Source organism: Rhinoderma darwinii (genome assembly GCF_050947455.1).
Source record: "Rhinoderma darwinii isolate aRhiDar2 chromosome 5 unlocalized genomic scaffold, aRhiDar2.hap1 SUPER_5_unloc_46, whole genome shotgun sequence".
NCBI classification, from domain to species: Eukaryota; Metazoa; Chordata; class Amphibia; order Anura; family Rhinodermatidae; genus Rhinoderma; species Rhinoderma darwinii.
In genome coordinates this window covers 81,806-99,868 of record NW_027461805.1, presented here as the reverse complement: position 1 = coordinate 99,868, position 18,063 = coordinate 81,806, and the positions used below count along the sequence as shown (strand labels likewise).

Here is an 18,063-nt window from a genome sequence, read left to right as displayed (position 1 = left end):
CAAATAGTGGAGTGGAGTAGGGGAACAGCAAACAGCCAATAAAGCAGCCCGCCCGCTCGCCTGCCCGCCACAATGGACCTACCTGTGTACACTAGATGGATGTGATGGAATGTACTGTCGTCCCTACATTTCAAGAAGAAGTAAGAATTGCAGTTGCAACAAAGCCTTGCTTGCCTACAAAGAGAGCAGCAATTTGGATTTGCTACTATGTTACCTAGAAGAATAACAAACTGTGCAAGGATGGAGGTTGTAGGAGCAAGGAGAAGTTGTCTGTAAAGTTGGTGGATGCCTATTTTCCATTTTGCAGTCCCTTGTCTCCCTCTTGTGGCCTCCTGGAGGCAACTAGCTGTGCAAAAAAAAGACAGCCTGGCGGCCGGCTGTTGCAGTGTTGCCCTCTCAGGCAACACTGAGTGACTGACTGAGCCTCACCGTCTTATATAAAGTTCAGACGGAACTTTGCACGTGTCATAGTGGAGCCCTCAGGATTCCAGAGCCAGCTTTCTGACATCATAATGGGGCCTCAGAGATAAAAGCCTGGGCCCAGGCAGTGTTGGTCAGTGCTGCTCAGCAGGCAGCACTGGACTGGACTGGATTACAGCTGATACAAGGTGTGAAGGAACAAGGGGTGGCTGTGGGCATGCACTTGCTGCCGCTGCCAGTGTTTATCTGCATGGCAGCAGGGCATTTGGGCGTTGCCAGGAAGGCGTTTTTATGTAGATTCCTCCTCTTTCAGCACTGCATTGTGGTGCAAGCAAAAGAAGCAAATCCTGTCTGGCTTCCTCTCCGGCCTTTATTCACCTCCCGTGTAGCTGTGAGTGTGTGAGCCTGCAGGGCCCCATGGAATTGCCTAGAAGTAGGCTGAATCGCTGCAAGGGCTGAACAGCAGTATCGGGCAGGCTCGGGCAACGCGCGGCCCGTTCGGGTTATCGCTTCTCGGCCTTTTGGCTAAGATCAAGTGTAGTATCTGTTCTTATCAGTTTAATATCTGATACGTCCCCTATCTGGGGACCATATATTAAATGGATTTTTAGAACAGGGAGATGGAAATAGAGCTTGCTCTGTCCACTCCACGCATTGACCTGGTATTGCAGTATTTCCAGGACCGGTGCACCCTTTCCTTATGTGTTGACTAAAAGCAGATTCCAAAAGTGTTTTTTGTCTTTGCTATTGTTTCTGTCTTTCTGAAGGGATCTCCCCTTTTAATCCCATTATTTCAACACCTGTTGGACAATGCATGAGTGATAATGAGCTCATTGATTAAATGCAATTAATGAATAGATTGCCACCTCTTGTTGTGTGTCGTCTGTGTTTCTGTGTTTCCGGCATTTCACATTGGAACACCTCATTCACCTTCCTTGTCTTCTCTCCGCCCTCCCTTTTAGGTAAGTTAAAGAGCTGCACCTGAGCCAGCCACTGATTGATTGATTGATTGATTGATTGATTGATTGATTGATTGATTGATTGATGCAGCACAACAGTCAAATAGTGGAGTGGAGTAGGGGAACAGCAAACAGCCAATAAAGCAGCCCGCCCGCTCGCCTGCCCGCCACAATGGACCTACCTGTGTACACTAGATGGATGTGATGGAATGTACTGTCGTCCCTACATTTCAAGAAGAAGTAAGAATTGCAGTTGCAACAAAGCCTTGCTTGCCTACAAAGAGAGCAGCAATTTGGATTTGCTACTATGTTACCTAGAAGAATAACAAACTGTGCAAGGATGGAGGTTGTAGGAGCAAGGAGAAGTTGTCTGTAAAGTTGGTGGATGCCTATTTTCCATTTTGCAGTCCCTTGTCTCCCTCTTGTGGCCTCCTGGAGGCAACTAGCTGTGCAAAAAAAAGACAGCCTGGCGGCCGGCTGTTGCAGTGTTGCCCTCTCAGGCAACACTGAGTGACTGACTGAGCCTCACCGTCTTATATAAAGTTCAGACGGAACTTTGCACGTGTCATAGTGGAGCCCTCAGGATTCCAGAGCCAGCTTTCTGACATCATAATGGGGCCTCAGAGATAAAAGCCTGGGCCCAGGCAGTGTTGGTCAGTGCTGCTCAGCAGGCAGCACTGGACTGGACTGGATTACAGCTGATACAAGGTGTGAAGGAACAAGGGGTGGCTGTGGGCATGCACTTGCTGCCGCTGCCAGTGTTTATCTGCATGGCAGCAGGGCATTTGGGCGTTGCCAGGAAGGCGTTTTTATGTAGATTCCTCCTCTTTCAGCACTGCATTGTGGTGCAAGCAAAAGAAGCAAATCCTGTCTGGCTTCCTCTCCGGCCTTTATTCACCTCCCGTGTAGCTGTGAGTGTGTGAGCCTGCAGGGCCCCATGGAATTGCCTAGAAGTAGGCTGAATCGCTGCAAGGGCTGAACAGCAGTATCGGGCAGGCTCGGGCAACGCGCGGCCCGTTCGGGTTATCGCTTCTCGGCCTTTTGGCTAAGATCAAGTGTAGTATCTGTTCTTATCAGTTTAATATCTGATACGTCCCCTATCTGGGGACCATATATTAAATGGATTTTTAGAACAGGGAGATGGAAATAGAGCTTGCTCTGTCCACTCCACGCATTGACCTGGTATTGCAGTATTTCCAGGACCGGTGCACCCTTTCCTTATGTGTTGACTAAAAGCAGATTCCAAAAGTGTTTTTTGTCTTTGCTATTGTTTCTGTCTTTCTGAAGGGATCTCCCCTTTTAATCCCATTATTTCAACACCTGTTGGACAATGCATGAGTGATAATGAGCTCATTGATTAAATGCAATTAATGAATAGATTGCCACCTCTTGTTGTGTGTCGTCTGTGTTTCTGTGTTTCCGGCATTTCACATTGGAACACCTCATTCACCTTCCTTGTCTTCTCTCCGCCCTCCCTTTTAGGTAAGTTAAAGAGCTGCACCTGAGCCAGCCACTGATTGATTGATTGATTGATTGATTGATTGATTGATTGATTGATTGATTGATTGATTGATTGATTGATGCAGCACAACAGTCAAATAGTGGAGTGGAGTAGGGGAACAGCAAACAGCCAATAAAGCAGCCCGCCCGCTCGCCTGCCCGCCACAATGGACCTACCTGTGTACACTAGATGGATGTGATGGAATGTACTGTCGTCCCTACATTTCAAGAAGAAGTAAGAATTGCAGTTGCAACAAAGCCTTGCTTGCCTACAAAGAGAGCAGCAATTTGGATTTGTTACTATGTTACCTAGAAGAATAACAAACTGTGCAAGGATGGAGGTTGTAGGAGCAAGGAGAAGTTGTCTGTAAAGTTGGTGGATGCCTATTTTCCATTTTGCAGTCCCTTGTCTCCCTCTTGTGGCCTCCTGGAGGCAACTAGCTGTGCAAAAAAAAGACAGCCTGGCGGCCGGCTGTTGCAGTGTTGCCCTCTCAGGCAACACTGAGTGACTGACTGAGCCTCACCGTCTTATATAAAGTTCAGACGGAACTTTGCACGTGTCATAGTGGAGCCCTCAGGATTCCAGAGCCAGCTTTCTGACATCATAATGGGGCCTCAGAGATAAAAGCCTGGGCCCAGGCAGTGTTGGTCAGTGCTGCTCAGCAGGCAGCACTGGACTGGACTGGATTACAGCTGATACAAGGTGTGAAGGAACAAGGGGTGGCTGTGGGCATGCACTTGCTGCCGCTGCCAGTGTTTATCTGCATGGCAGCAGGGCATTTGGGCGTTGCCAGGAAGGCGTTTTTATGTAGATTCCTCCTCTTTCAGCACTGCATTGTGGTGCAAGCAAAAGAAGCAAATCCTGTCTGGCTTCCTCTCCGGCCTTTATTCACCTCCCGTGTAGCTGTGAGTGTGTGAGCCTGCAGGGCCCCATGGAATTGCCTAGAAGTAGGCTGAATCGCTGCAAGGGCTGAACAGCAGTATCGGGCAGGCTCGGGCAACGCGCGGCCCGTTCGGGTTATCGCTTCTCGGCCTTTTGGCTAAGATCAAGTGTAGTATCTGTTCTTATCAGTTTAATATCTGATACGTCCCCTATCTGGGGACCATATATTAAATGGATTTTTAGAACAGGGAGATGGAAATAGAGCTTGCTCTGTCCACTCCACGCATTGACCTGGTATTGCAGTATTTCCAGGACCGGTGCACCCTTTCCTTATGTGTTGACTAAAAGCAGATTCCAAAAGTGTTTTTTGTCTTTGCTATTGTTTCTGTCTTTCTGAAGGGATCTCCCCTTTTAATCCCATTATTTCAACACCTGTTGGACAATGCATGAGTGATAATGAGCTCATTGATTAAATGCAATTAATGAATAGATTGCCACCTCTTGTTGTGTGTCGTCTGTGTTTCTGTGTTTCCGGCATTTCACATTGGAACACCTCATTCACCTTCCTTGTCTTCTCTCCGCCCTCCCTTTTAGGTAAGTTAAAGAGCTGCACCTGAGCCAGCCACTGATTGATTGATTGATTGATTGATTGATTGATTGATTGATTGATTGATTGATTGATTGATGCAGCACAACAGTCAAATAGTGGAGTGGAGTAGGGGAACAGCAAACAGCCAATAAAGCAGCCCGCCCGCTCGCCTGCCCGCCACAATGGACCTACCTGTGTACACTAGATGGATGTGATGGAATGTACTGTCGTCCCTACATTTCAAGAAGAAGTAAGAATTGCAGCTGCAACAAAGCCTTGCTTGCCTACAAAGAGAGCAGCAATTTGGATTTGTTACTATGTTACCTAGAAGAATAACAAACTGTGCAAGGATGGAGGTTGTAGGAGCAAGGAGAAGTTGTCTGTAAAGTTGGTGGATGCCTATTTTCCATTTTGCAGTCCCTTGTCTCCCTCTTGTGGCCTCCTGGAGGCAACTAGCTGTGCAAAAAAAAGACAGCCTGGCGGCCGGCTGTTGCAGTGTTGCCCTCTCAGGCAACACTGAGTGACTGACTGAGCCTCACCGTCTTATATAAAGTTCAGACGGAACTTTGCACGTGTCATAGTGGAGCCCTCAGGATTCCAGAGCCAGCTTTCTGACATCATAATGGGGCCTCAGAGATAAAAGCCTGGGCCCAGGCAGTGTTGGTCAGTGCTGCTCAGCAGGCAGCACTGGACTGGACTGGATTACAGCTGATACAAGGTGTGAAGGAACAAGGGGTGGCTGTGGGCATGCACTTGCTGCCGCTGCCAGTGTTTATCTGCATGGCAGCAGGGCATTTGGGCGTTGCCAGGAAGGCGTTTTTATGTAGATTCCTCCTCTTTCAGCACTGCATTGTGGTGCAAGCAAAAGAAGCAAATCCTGTCTGGCTTCCTCTCCGGCCTTTATTCACCTCCCGTGTAGCTGTGAGTGTGTGAGCCTGCAGGGCCCCATGGAATTGCCTAGAAGTAGGCTGAATCGCTGCAAGGGCTGAACAGCAGTATCGGGCAGGCTCGGGCAACGCGCGGCCCGTTCGGGTTATCGCTTCTCGGCCTTTTGGCTAAGATCAAGTGTAGTATCTGTTCTTATCAGTTTAATATCTGATACGTCCCCTATCTGGGGACCATATATTAAATGGATTTTTAGAACAGGGAGATGGAAATAGAGCTTGCTCTGTCCACTCCACGCATTGACCTGGTATTGCAGTATTTCCAGGACCGGTGCACCCTTTCCTTATGTGTTGACTAAAAGCAGATTCCAAAAGTGTTTTTTGTCTTTGCTATTGTTTCTGTCTTTCTGAAGGGATCTCCCCTTTTAATCCCATTATTTCAACACCTGTTGGACAATGCATGAGTGATAATGAGCTCATTGATTAAATGCAATTAATGAATAGATTGCCACCTCTTGTTGTGTGTCGTCTGTGTTTCTGTGTTTCCGGCATTTCACATTGGAACACCTCATTCACCTTCCTTGTCTTCTCTCCGCCCTCCCTTTTAGGTAAGTTAAAGAGCTGCACCTGAGCCAGCCACTGATTGATTGATTGATTGATGCAGCACAACAGTCAAATAGTGGAGTGGAGTAGGGGAACAGCAAACAGCCAATAAAGCAGCCCGCCCGCTCGCCTGCCCGCCACAATGGACCTACCTGTGTACACTAGATGGATGTGATGGAATGTACTGTCGTCCCTACATTTCAAGAAGAAGTAAGAATTGCAATTGCAACAAAGCCTTGCTTGCCTACAAAGAGAGCAGCAATTTGGATTTGTTACTATGTTACCTAGAAGAATAACAAACTGTGCAAGGATGGAGGTTGTAGGAGCAAGGAGAAGTTGTCTGTAAAGTTGGTGGATGCCTATTTTCCATTTTGCAGTCCCTTGTCTCCCTCTTGTGGCCTCCTGGAGGCAACTAGCTGTGCAAAAAAAAGACAGCCTGGCGGCCGGCTGTTGCAGTGTTGCCCTCTCAGGCAACACTGAGTGACTGACTGAGCCTCACCGTCTTATATAAAGTTCAGACGGAACTTTGCACGTGTCATAGTGGAGCCCTCAGGATTCCAGAGCCAGCTTTCTGACATCATAATGGGGCCTCAGAGATAAAAGCCTGGGCCCAGGCAGTGTTGGTCAGTGCTGCTCAGCAGGCAGCACTGGACTGGACTGGATTACAGCTGATACAAGGTGTGAAGGAACAAGGGGTGGCTGTGGGCATGCACTTGCTGCCGCTGCCAGTGTTTATCTGCATGGCAGCAGGGCATTTGGGCGTTGCCAGGAAGGCGTTTTTATGTAGATTCCTCCTCTTTCAGCACTGCATTGTGGTGCAAGCAAAAGAAGCAAATCCTGTCTGGCTTCCTCTCCGGCCTTTATTCACCTCCCGTGTAGCTGTGAGTGTGTGAGCCTGCAGGGCCCCATGGAATTGCCTAGAAGTAGGCTGAATCGCTGCAAGGGCTGAACAGCAGTATCGGGCAGGCTCGGGCAACGCGCGGCCCGTTCGGGTTATCGCTTCTCGGCCTTTTGGCTAAGATCAAGTGTAGTATCTGTTCTTATCAGTTTAATATCTGATACGTCCCCTATCTGGGGACCATATATTAAATGGATTTTTAGAACAGGGAGATGGAAATAGAGCTTGCTCTGTCCACTCCACGCATTGACCTGGTATTGCAGTATTTCCAGGACCGGTGCACCCTTTCCTTATGTGTTGACTAAAAGCAGATTCCAAAAGTGTTTTTTGTCTTTGCTATTGTTTCTGTCTTTCTGAAGGGATCTCCCCTTTTAATCCCATTATTTCAACACCTGTTGGACAATGCATGAGTGATAATGAGCTCATTGATTAAATGCAATTAATGAATAGATTGCCACCTCTTGTTGTGTGTCGTCTGTGTTTCTGTGTTTCCGGCATTTCACATTGGAACACCTCATTCACCTTCCTTGTCTTCTCTCCGCCCTCCCTTTTAGGTAAGTTAAAGAGCTGCACCTGAGCCAGCCACTGATTGATTGATTGATTGATTGATTGATTGATTGATTGATTGATTGATTGATTGATTGATGCAGCACAACAGTCAAATAGTGGAGTGGAGTAGGGGAACAGCAAACAGCCAATAAAGCAGCCCGCCCGCTCGCCTGCCCGCCACAATGGACCTACCTGTGTACACTAGATGGATGTGATGGAATGTACTGTCGTCCCTACATTTCAAGAAGAAGTAAGAATTGCAGTTGCAACAAAGCCTTGCTTGCCTACAAAGAGAGCAGCAATTTGGATTTGTTACTATGTTACCTAGAAGAATAACAAACTGTGCAAGGATGGAGGTTGTAGGAGCAAGGAGAAGTTGTCTGTAAAGTTGGTGGATGCCTATTTTCCATTTTGCAGTCCCTTGTCTCCCTCTTGTGGCCTCCTGGAGGCAACTAGCTGTGCAAAAAAAAGACAGCCTGGCGGCCGGCTGTTGCAGTGTTGCCCTCTCAGGCAACACTGAGTGACTGACTGAGCCTCACCGTCTTATATAAAGTTCAGACGGAACTTTGCACGTGTCATAGTGGAGCCCTCAGGATTCCAGAGCCAGCTTTCTGACATCATAATGGGGCCTCAGAGATAAAAGCCTGGGCCCAGGCAGTGTTGGTCAGTGCTGCTCAGCAGGCAGCACTGGACTGGACTGGATTACAGCTGATACAAGGTGTGAAGGAACAAGGGGTGGCTGTGGGCATGCACTTGCTGCCGCTGCCAGTGTTTATCTGCATGGCAGCAGGGCATTTGGGCGTTGCCAGGAAGGCGTTTTTATGTAGATTCCTCCTCTTTCAGCACTGCATTGTGGTGCAAGCAAAAGAAGCAAATCCTGTCTGGCTTCCTCTCCGGCCTTTATTCACCTCCCGTGTAGCTGTGAGTGTGTGAGCCTGCAGGGCCCCATGGAATTGCCTAGAAGTAGGCTGAATCGCTGCAAGGGCTGAACAGCAGTATCGGGCAGGCTCGGGCAACGCGCGGCCCGTTCGGGTTATCGCTTCTCGGCCTTTTGGCTAAGATCAAGTGTAGTATCTGTTCTTATCAGTTTAATATCTGATACGTCCCCTATCTGGGGACCATATATTAAATGGATTTTTAGAACAGGGAGATGGAAATAGAGCTTGCTCTGTCCACTCCACGCATTGACCTGGTATTGCAGTATTTCCAGGACCGGTGCACCCTTTCCTTATGTGTTGACTAAAAGCAGATTCCAAAAGTGTTTTTTGTCTTTGCTATTGTTTCTGTCTTTCTGAAGGGATCTCCCCTTTTAATCCCATTATTTCAACACCTGTTGGACAATGCATGAGTGATAATGAGCTCATTGATTAAATGCAATTAATGAATAGATTGCCACCTCTTGTTGTGTGTCGTCTGTGTTTCTGTGTTTCCGGCATTTCACATTGGAACACCTCATTCACCTTCCTTGTCTTCTCTCCGCCCTCCCTTTTAGGTAAGTTAAAGAGCTGCACCTGCGCCAGCCACTGATTGATTGATTGATTGATTGATTGATTGATTGATTGATTGATGCAGCACAACAGTCAAATAGTGGAGTGGAGTAGGGGAACAGCAAACAGCCAATAAAGCAGCCCGCCCGCTCGCCTGCCCGCCACAATGGACCTACCTGTGTACACTAGATGGATGTGATGGAATGTACTGTCGTCCCTACATTTCAAGAAGAAGTAAGAATTGCAGTTGCAACAAAGCCTTGCTTGCCTACAAAGAGAGCAGCAATTTGGATTTGTTACTATGTTACCTAGAAGAATAACAAACTGTGCAAGGATGGAGGTTGTAGGAGCAAGGAGAAGTTGTCTGTAAAGCTGGTGGATGCCTATTTTCCATTTTGCAGTCCCTTGTCTCCCTCTTGTGGCCTCCTGGAGGCAACTAGCTGTGCAAAAAAAAGACAGCCTGGCGGCCGGCTGTTGCAGTGTTGCCCTCTCAGGCAACACTGAGTGACTGACTGAGCCTCACCGTCTTATATAAAGTTCAGACGGAACTTTGCACGTGTCATAGTGGAGCCCTCAGGATTCCAGAGCCAGCTTTCTGACATCATAATGGGGCCTCAGAGATAAAAGCCTGGGCCCAGGCAGTGTTGGTCAGTGCTGCTCAGCAGGCAGCACTGGACTGGACTGGATTACAGCTGATACAAGGTGTGAAGGAACAAGGGGTGGCTGTGGGCATGCACTTGCTGCCGCTGCCAGTGTTTATCTGCATGGCAGCAGGGCATTTGGGCGTTGCCAGGAAGGCGTTTTTATGTAGATTCCTCCTCTTTCAGCACTGCATTGTGGTGCAAGCAAAAGAAGCAAATCCTGTCTGGCTTCCTCTCCGGCCTTTATTCACCTCCCGTGTAGCTGTGAGTGTGTGAGCCTGCAGGGCCCCATGGAATTGCCTAGAAGTAGGCTGAATCGCTGCAAGGGCTGAACAGCAGTATCGGGCAGGCTCGGGCAACGCGCGGCCCGTTCGGGTTATCGCTTCTCGGCCTTTTGGCTAAGATCAAGTGTAGTATCTGTTCTTATCAGTTTAATATCTGATACGTCCCCTATCTGGGGACCATATATTAAATGGATTTTTAGAACAGGGAGATGGAAATAGAGCTTGCTCTGTCCACTCCACGCATTGACCTGGTATTGCAGTATTTCCAGGACCGGTGCACCCTTTCCTTATGTGTTGACTAAAAGCAGATTCCAAAAGTGTTTTTTGTCTTTGCTATTGTTTCTGTCTTTCTGAAGGGATCTCCCCTTTTAATCCCATTATTTCAACACCTGTTGGACAATGCATGAGTGATAATGAGCTCATTGATTAAATGCAATTAATGAATAGATTGCCACCTCTTGTTGTGTGTCGTCTGTGTTTCTGTGTTTCCGGCATTTCACATTGGAACACCTCATTCACCTTCCTTGTCTTCTCTCCGCCCTCCCTTTTAGGTAAGTTAAAGAGCTGCACCTGAGCCAGCCACTGATTGATTGATTGATTGATTGATTGATTGATTGATTGATTGATTGATGCAGCACAACAGTCAAATAGTGGAGTGGAGTAGGGGAACAGCAAACAGCCAATAAAGCAGCCCGCCCGCTCGCCTGCCCGCCACAATGGACCTACCTGTGTACACTAGATGGATGTGATGGAATGTACTGTCGTCCCTACATTTCAAGAAGAAGTAAGAATTGCAGTTGCAACAAAGCCTTGCTTGCCTACAAAGAGAGCAGCAATTTGGATTTGTTACTATGTTACCTAGAAGAATAACAAACTGTGCAAGGATGGAGGTTGTAGGAGCAAGGAGAAGTTGTCTGTAAAGTTGGTGGATGCCTATTTTCCATTTTGCAGTCCCTTGTCTCCCTCTTGTGGCCTCCTGGAGGCAACTAGCTGTGCAAAAAAAAGACAGCCTGGCGGCCGGCTGTTGCAGTGTTGCCCTCTCAGGCAACACTGAGTGACTGACTGAGCCTCACCGTCTTATATAAAGTTCAGACGGAACTTTGCACGTGTCATAGTGGAGCCCTCAGGATTCCAGAGCCAGCTTTCTGACATCATAATGGGGCCTCAGAGATAAAAGCCTGGGCCCAGGCAGTGTTGGTCAGTGCTGCTCAGCAGGCAGCACTGGACTGGACTGGATTACAGCTGATACAAGGTGTGAAGGAACAAGGGGTGGCTGTGGGCATGCACTTGCTGCCGCTGCCAGTGTTTATCTGCATGGCAGCAGGGCATTTGGGCGTTGCCAGGAAGGCGTTTTTATGTAGATTCCTCCTCTTTCAGCACTGCATTGTGGTGCAAGCAAAAGAAGCAAATCCTGTCTGGCTTCCTCTCCGGCCTTTATTCACCTCCCGTGTAGCTGTGAGTGTGTGAGCCTGCAGGGCCCCATGGAATTGCCTAGAAGTAGGCTGAATCGCTGCAAGGGCTGAACAGCAGTATCGGGCAGGCTCGGGCAACGCGCGGCCCGTTCGGGTTATCGCTTCTCGGCCTTTTGGCTAAGATCAAGTGTAGTATCTGTTCTTATCAGTTTAATATCTGATACGTCCCCTATCTGGGGACCATATATTAAATGGATTTTTAGAACAGGGAGATGGAAATAGAGCTTGCTCTGTCCACTCCACGCATTGACCTGGTATTGCAGTATTTCCAGGACCGGTGCACCCTTTCCTTATGTGTTGACTAAAAGCAGATTCCAAAAGTGTTTTTTGTCTTTGCTATTGTTTCTGTCTTTCTGAAGGGATCTCCCCTTTTAATCCCATTATTTCAACACCTGTTGGACAATGCATGAGTGATAATGAGCTCATTGATTAAATGCAATTAATGAATAGATTGCCACCTCTTGTTGTGTGTCGTCTGTGTTTCTGTGTTTCCGGCATTTCACATTGGAACACCTCATTCACCTTCCTTGTCTTCTCTCCGCCCTCCCTTTTAGGTAAGTTAAAGAGCTGCACCTGAGCCAGCCACTGATTGATTGATTGATTGATTGATTGATTGATGCAGCACAACAGTCAAATAGTGGAGTGGAGTAGGGGAACAGCAAACAGCCAATAAAGCAGCCCGCCCGCTCGCCTGCCCGCCACAATGGACCTACCTGTGTACACTAGATGGATGTGATGGAATGTACTGTCGTCCCTACATTTCAAGAAGAAGTAAGAATTGCAGTTGCAACAAAGCCTTGCTTGCCTACAAAGAGAGCAGCAATTTGGATTTGTTACTATGTTACCTAGAAGAATAACAAACTGTGCAAGGATGGAGGTTGTAGGAGCAAGGAGAAGTTGTCTGTAAAGTTGGTGGATGCCTATTTTCCATTTTGCAGTCCCTTGTCTCCCTCTTGTGGCCTCCTGGAGGCAACTAGCTGTGCAAAAAAAAGACAGCCTGGCGGCCGGCTGTTGCAGTGTTGCCCTCTCAGGCAACACTGAGTGACTGACTGAGCCTCACCGTCTTATATAAAGTTCAGACGGAACTTTGCACGTGTCATAGTGGAGCCCTCAGGATTCCAGAGCCAGCTTTCTGACATCATAATGGGGCCTCAGAGATAAAAGCCTGGGCCCAGGCAGTGTTGGTCAGTGCTGCTCAGCAGGCAGCACTGGACTGGACTGGATTACAGCTGATACAAGGTGTGAAGGAACAAGGGGTGGCTGTGGGCATGCACTTGCTGCCGCTGCCAGTGTTTATCTGCATGGCAGCAGGGCATTTGGGCGTTGCCAGGAAGGCGTTTTTATGTAGATTCCTCCTCTTTCAGCACTGCATTGTGGTGCAAGCAAAAGAAGCAAATCCTGTCTGGCTTCCTCTCCGGCCTTTATTCACCTCCCGTGTAGCTGTGAGTGTGTGAGCCTGCAGGGCCCCATGGAATTGCCTAGAAGTAGGCTGAATCGCTGCAAGGGCTGAACAGCAGTATCGGGCAGGCTCGGGCAACGCGCGGCCCGTTCGGGTTATCGCTTCTCGGCCTTTTGGCTAAGATCAAGTGTAGTATCTGTTCTTATCAGTTTAATATCTGATACGTCCCCTATCTGGGGACCATATATTAAATGGATTTTTAGAACAGGGAGATGGAAATAGAGCTTGCTCTGTCCACTCCACGCATTGACCTGGTATTGCAGTATTTCCAGGACCGGTGCACCCTTTCCTTATGTGTTGACTAAAAGCAGATTCCAAAAGTGTTTTTTGTCTTTGCTATTGTTTCTGTCTTTCTGAAGGGATCTCCCCTTTTAATCCCATTATTTCAACACCTGTTGGACAATGCATGAGTGATAATGAGCTCATTGATTAAATGCAATTAATGAATAGATTGCCACCTCTTGTTGTGTGTCGTCTGTGTTTCTGTGTTTCCGGCATTTCACATTGGAACACCTCATTCACCTTCCTTGTCTTCTCTCCGCCCTCCCTTTTAGGTAAGTTAAAGAGCTGCACCTGAGCCAGCCACTGATTGATTGATTGATTGATTGATTGATTGATTGATTGATGCAGCACAACAGTCAAATAGTGGAGTGGAGTAGGGGAACAGCAAACAGCCAATAAAGCAGCCTGCCCGCTCGCCTGCCCGCCACAATGGACCTACCTGTGTACACTAGATGGATGTGATGGAATGTACTGTCGTCCCTACATTTCAAGAAGAAGTAAGAATTGCAGTTGCAACAAAGCCTTGCTTGCCTACAAAGAGAGCAGCAATTTGGATTTGTTACTATGTTACCTAGAAGAATAACAAACTGTGCAAGGATGGAGGTTGTAGGAGCAAGGAGAAGTTGTCTGTAAAGTTGGTGGATGCCTATTTTCCATTTTGCAGTCCCTTGTCTCCCTCTTGTGGCCTCCTGGAGGCAACTAGCTGTGCAAAAAAAAGACAGCCTGGCGGCCGGCTGTTGCAGTGTTGCCCTCTCAGGCAACACTGAGTGACTGACTGAGCCTCACCGTCTTATATAAAGTTCAGACGGAACTTTGCACGTGTCATAGTGGAGCCCTCAGGATTCCAGAGCCAGCTTTCTGACATCATAATGGGGCCTCAGAGATAAAAGCCTGGGCCCAGGCAGTGTTGGTCAGTGCTGCTCAGCAGGCAGCACTGGACTGGACTGGATTACAGCTGATACAAGGTGTGAAGGAACAAGGGGTGGCTGTGGGCATGCACTTGCTGCCGCTGCCAGTGTTTATCTGCATGGCAGCAGGGCATTTGGGCGTTGCCAGGAAGGCGTTTTTATGTAGATTCCTCCTCTTTCAGCACTGCATTGTGGTGCAAGCAAAAGAAGCAAATCCTGTCTGGCTTCCTCTCCGGCCTTTATTCACCTCCCGTGTAGCTGTGAGTGTGTGAGCCTGCAGGGCCCCATGGAATTGCCTAGAAGTAGGCTGAATCGCTGCAAGGGCTGAACAGCAGTATCGGGCAGGCTCGGGCAACGCGCGGCCCGTTCGGGTTATCGCTTCTCGGCCTTTTGGCTAAGATCAAGTGTAGTATCTGTTCTTATCAGTTTAATATCTGATACGTCCCCTATCTGGGGACCATATATTAAATGGATTTTTAGAACAGGGAGATGGAAATAGAGCTTGCTCTGTCCACTCCACGCATTGACCTGGTATTGCAGTATTTCCAGGACCGGTGCACCCTTTCCTTATGTGTTGACTAAAAGCAGATTCCAAAAGTGTTTTTTGTCTTTGCTATTGTTTCTGTCTTTCTGAAGGGATCTCCCCTTTTAATCCCATTATTTCAACACCTGTTGGACAATGCATGAGTGATAATGAGCTCATTGATTAAATGCAATTAATGAATAGATTGCCACCTCTTGTTGTGTGTCGTCTGTGTTTCTGTGTTTCCGGCATTTCACATTGGAACACCTCATTCACCTTCCTTGTCTTCTCTCCGCCCTCCCTTTTAGGTAAGTTAAAGAGCTGCACCTGAGCCAGCCACTGATTGATTGATTGATTGATTGATTGATTGATTGATTGATTGATTGATTGATGCAGCACAACAGTCAAATAGTGGAGTGGAGTAGGGGAACAGCAAACAGCCAATAAAGCAGCCCGCCCGCTCGCCTGCCCGCCACAATGGACCTACCTGTGTACACTAGATGGATGTGATGGAATGTACTGTCGTCCCTACATTTCAAGAAGAAGTAAGAATTGCAGTTGCAACAAAGCCTTGCTTGCCTACAAAGAGAGCAGCAATTTGGATTTGTTACTATGTTACCTAGAAGAATAACAAACTGTGCAAGGATGGAGGTTGTAGGAGCAAGGAGAAGTTGTCTGTAAAGTTGGTGGATGCCTATTTTCCATTTTGCAGTCCCTTGTCTCCCTCTTGTGGCCTCCTGGAGGCAACTAGCTGTGCAAAAAAAAGACAGCCTGGCGGCCGGCTGTTGCAGTGTTGCCCTCTCAGGCAACACTGAGTGACTGACTGAGCCTCACCGTCTTATATAAAGTTCAGACGGAACTTTGCACGTGTCATAGTGGAGCCCTCAGGATTCCAGAGCCAGCTTTCTGACATCATAATGGGGCCTCAGAGATAAAAGCCTGGGCCCAGGCAGTGTTGGTCAGTGCTGCTCAGCAGGCAGCACTGGACTGGACTGGATTACAGCTGATACAAGGTGTGAAGGAACAAGGGGTGGCTGTGGGCATGCACTTGCTGCCGCTGCCAGTGTTTATCTGCATGGCAGCAGGGCATTTGGGCGTTGCCAGGAAGGCGTTTTTATGTAGATTCCTCCTCTTTCAGCACTGCATTGTGGTGCAAGCAAAAGAAGCAAATCCTGTCTGGCTTCCTCTCCGGCCTTTATTCACCTCCCGTGTAGCTGTGAGTGTGTGAGCCTGCAGGGCCCCATGGAATTGCCTAGAAGTAGGCTTAATCGCTGCAAGGGCTGAACAGCAGTATCGGGCAGGCTCGGGCAACGCGCGGCCCGTTCGGGTTATCGCTTCTCGGCCTTTTGGCTAAGATCAAGTGTAGTATCTGTTCTTATCAGTTTAATATCTGATACGTCCCCTATCTGGGGACCATATATTAAATGGATTTTTAGAACAGGGAGATGGAAATAGAGCTTGCTCTGTCCACTCCACGCATTGACCTGGTATTGCAGTATTTCCAGGACCGGTGCACCCTTTCCTTATGTGTTGACTAAAAGCAGATTCCAAAAGTGTTTTTTGTCTTTGCTATTGTTTCTGTCTTTCTGAAGGGATCTCCCCTTTTAATCCCATTATTTCAACACCTGTTGGACAATGCATGAGTGATAATGAGCTCATTGATTAAATGCAATTAATGAATAGATTGCCACCTCTTGTTGTGTGTCGTCTGTGTTTCTGTGTTTCCGGCATTTCACATTGGAACACCTCATTCACCTTCCTTGTCTTCTCTCCGCCCTCCCTTTTAGGTAAGTTAAAGAGCTGCACCTGAGCCAGCCACTGATTGATTGATTGATTGATTGATTGATTGATTGATTGATTGATTGATGCAGCACAACAGTCAAATAGTGGAGTGGAGTAGGGGAACAGCAAACAGCCAATAAAGCAGCCCGCCCGCTCGCCTGCCCGCCACAATGGACCTACCTGTGTACACTAGATGGATGTGATGGAATGTACTGTCGTCCCTACATTTCAAGAAGAAGTAAGAATTGCAGTTGCAACAAAGCCTTGCTTGCCTACAAAGAGAGCAGCAATTTGGATTTGTTACTATGTTACCTAGAAGAATAACAAACTGTGCAAGGATGGAGGTTGTAGGAGCAAGGAGAAGTTGTCTGTAAAGTTGGTGGATGCCTATTTTCCATTTTGCAGTCTCTTGTCTCCCTCTTGTGGCCTCCTGGAGGCAACTAGCTGTGCAAAAAAAAGACAGCCTGGCGGCCGGCTGTTGCAGTGTTGCCCTCTCAGGCAACACTGAGTGACTGACTGAGCCTCACCGTCTTATATAAAGTTCAGACGGAACTTTGCACGTGTCATAGTGGAGCCCTCAGGATTCCAGAGCCAGCTTTCTGACATCATAATGGGGCCTCAGAGATAAAAGCCTGGGCCCAGGCAGTGTTGGTCAGTGCTGCTCAGCAGGCAGCACTGGACTGGACTGGATTACAGCTGATACAAGGTGTGAAGGAACAAGGGGTGGCTGTGGGCATGCACTTGCTGCCGCTGCCAGTGTTTATCTGCATGGCAGCAGGGCATTTGGGCGTTGCCAGGAAGGCGTTTTTATGTAGATTCCTCCTCTTTCAGCACTGCATTGTGGTGCAAGCAAAAGAAGCAAATCCTGTCTGGCTTCCTCTCCGGCCTTTATTCACCTCCCGTGTAGCTGTGAGTGTGTGAGCCTGCAGGGCCCCATGGAATTGCCTAGAAGTAGGCTGAATCGCTGCAAGGGCTGAACAGCAGTATCGGGCAGGCTCGGGCAACGCGCGGCCCGTTCGGGTTATCGCTTCTCGGCCTTTTGGCTAAGATCAAGTGTAGTATCTGTTCTTATCAGTTTAATATCTGATACGTCCCCTATCTGGGGACCATATATTAAATGGATTTTTTAGAACAGGGAGATGGAAATAGAGCTTGCTCTGTCCACTCCACGCATTGACCTGGTATTGCAGTATTTCCAGGACCGGTGCACCCTTTCCTTATGTGTTGACTAAAAGCAGATTCCAAAAGTGTTTTTTGTCTTTGCTATTGTTTCTGTCTTTCTGAAGGGATCTCCCCTTTTAATCCCATTATTTCAACACCTGTTGGACAATGCATGAGTGATAATGAGCTCATTGATTAAATGCAATTAATGAATAGATTGCCACCTCTTGTTGTGTGTCGTCTGTGTTTCTGTGTTTCCGGCATTTCACATTGGAACACCTCATTCACCTTCCTTGTCTTCTCTCCGCCCTCCCTTTTAGGTAAGTTAAAGAGCTGCACCTGAGCCAGCCACTGATTGATTGATTGATTGATTGATTGATTGATTGATTGATTGATTGATTGATTGATTGATTGATGCAGCACAACAGTCAAATAGTGGAGTGGAGTAGGGGAACAGCAAACAGCCAATAAAGCAGCCCGCCCTCTCGCCTGCCCGCCACAATGGACCTACCTGTGTACACTAGATGGATGTGATGGAATGTACTGTCGTCCCTACATTTCAAGAAGAAGTAAGAATTGCAGTTGCAACAAAGCCTTGCTTGCCTACAAAGAGAGCAGCAATTTGGATTTGTTACTATGTTACCTAGAAGAATAACAAACTGTGCAAGGATGGAGGTTGTAGGAGCAAGGAGAAGTTGTCTGTAAAGTTGGTGGATGCCTATTTTCCATTTTGCAGTCCCTTGTCTCCCTCTTGTGGCCTCCTGGAGGCAACTAGCTGT

At 47.8% G+C, this 18,063-nt stretch overlaps 12 non-coding genes across 12 annotated transcripts; all 12 read left to right on the top strand.

The window, feature by feature from the left end:
* Positions 1-925: 925 nt before the first annotated feature.
* On the top strand, positions 926-1,116 carry LOC142694489 (U2 spliceosomal RNA). The gene has a single exon (XR_012862695.1). It is a non-coding gene; the product is annotated as a U2 spliceosomal RNA (small nuclear RNA).
* A 1,288-nt stretch (positions 1,117-2,404) lies between these two features.
* Positions 2,405-2,595, top strand: LOC142694488 (U2 spliceosomal RNA). The gene has a single exon (XR_012862694.1). It is a non-coding gene; the product is annotated as a U2 spliceosomal RNA (small nuclear RNA).
* A 1,304-nt stretch (positions 2,596-3,899) lies between these two features.
* On the top strand, positions 3,900-4,090 carry LOC142694487 (U2 spliceosomal RNA). The gene has a single exon (XR_012862693.1). It is a non-coding gene; the product is annotated as a U2 spliceosomal RNA (small nuclear RNA).
* A 1,296-nt stretch (positions 4,091-5,386) lies between these two features.
* LOC142694486 (U2 spliceosomal RNA) lies at positions 5,387-5,577 on the top strand. Its single transcript, XR_012862692.1, has one exon. It is a non-coding gene; the product is annotated as a U2 spliceosomal RNA (small nuclear RNA).
* A 1,256-nt stretch (positions 5,578-6,833) lies between these two features.
* On the top strand, positions 6,834-7,024 carry LOC142694483 (U2 spliceosomal RNA). Its single transcript, XR_012862691.1, has one exon. It is a non-coding gene; the product is annotated as a U2 spliceosomal RNA (small nuclear RNA).
* A 1,296-nt stretch (positions 7,025-8,320) lies between these two features.
* On the top strand, positions 8,321-8,511 carry LOC142694482 (U2 spliceosomal RNA). The gene has a single exon (XR_012862690.1). It is a non-coding gene; the product is annotated as a U2 spliceosomal RNA (small nuclear RNA).
* Positions 8,512-9,791: 1,280 nt separating this feature from the next.
* On the top strand, positions 9,792-9,982 carry LOC142694481 (U2 spliceosomal RNA). Its single transcript, XR_012862689.1, has one exon. It is a non-coding gene; the product is annotated as a U2 spliceosomal RNA (small nuclear RNA).
* Positions 9,983-11,266: 1,284 nt separating this feature from the next.
* On the top strand, positions 11,267-11,457 carry LOC142694474 (U2 spliceosomal RNA). Its single transcript, XR_012862688.1, has one exon. It is a non-coding gene; the product is annotated as a U2 spliceosomal RNA (small nuclear RNA).
* A 1,268-nt stretch (positions 11,458-12,725) lies between these two features.
* LOC142694461 (U2 spliceosomal RNA) lies at positions 12,726-12,916 on the top strand. The gene has a single exon (XR_012862687.1). It is a non-coding gene; the product is annotated as a U2 spliceosomal RNA (small nuclear RNA).
* Positions 12,917-14,192: 1,276 nt separating this feature from the next.
* Positions 14,193-14,383, top strand: LOC142694448 (U2 spliceosomal RNA). The gene has a single exon (XR_012862681.1). It is a non-coding gene; the product is annotated as a U2 spliceosomal RNA (small nuclear RNA).
* Positions 14,384-15,671: 1,288 nt separating this feature from the next.
* On the top strand, positions 15,672-15,862 carry LOC142694436 (U2 spliceosomal RNA). Its single transcript, XR_012862676.1, has one exon. It is a non-coding gene; the product is annotated as a U2 spliceosomal RNA (small nuclear RNA).
* A 1,284-nt stretch (positions 15,863-17,146) lies between these two features.
* Positions 17,147-17,338, top strand: LOC142694415 (U2 spliceosomal RNA). The gene has a single exon (XR_012862657.1). It is a non-coding gene; the product is annotated as a U2 spliceosomal RNA (small nuclear RNA).
* Positions 17,339-18,063: the final 725 nt, after the last annotated feature.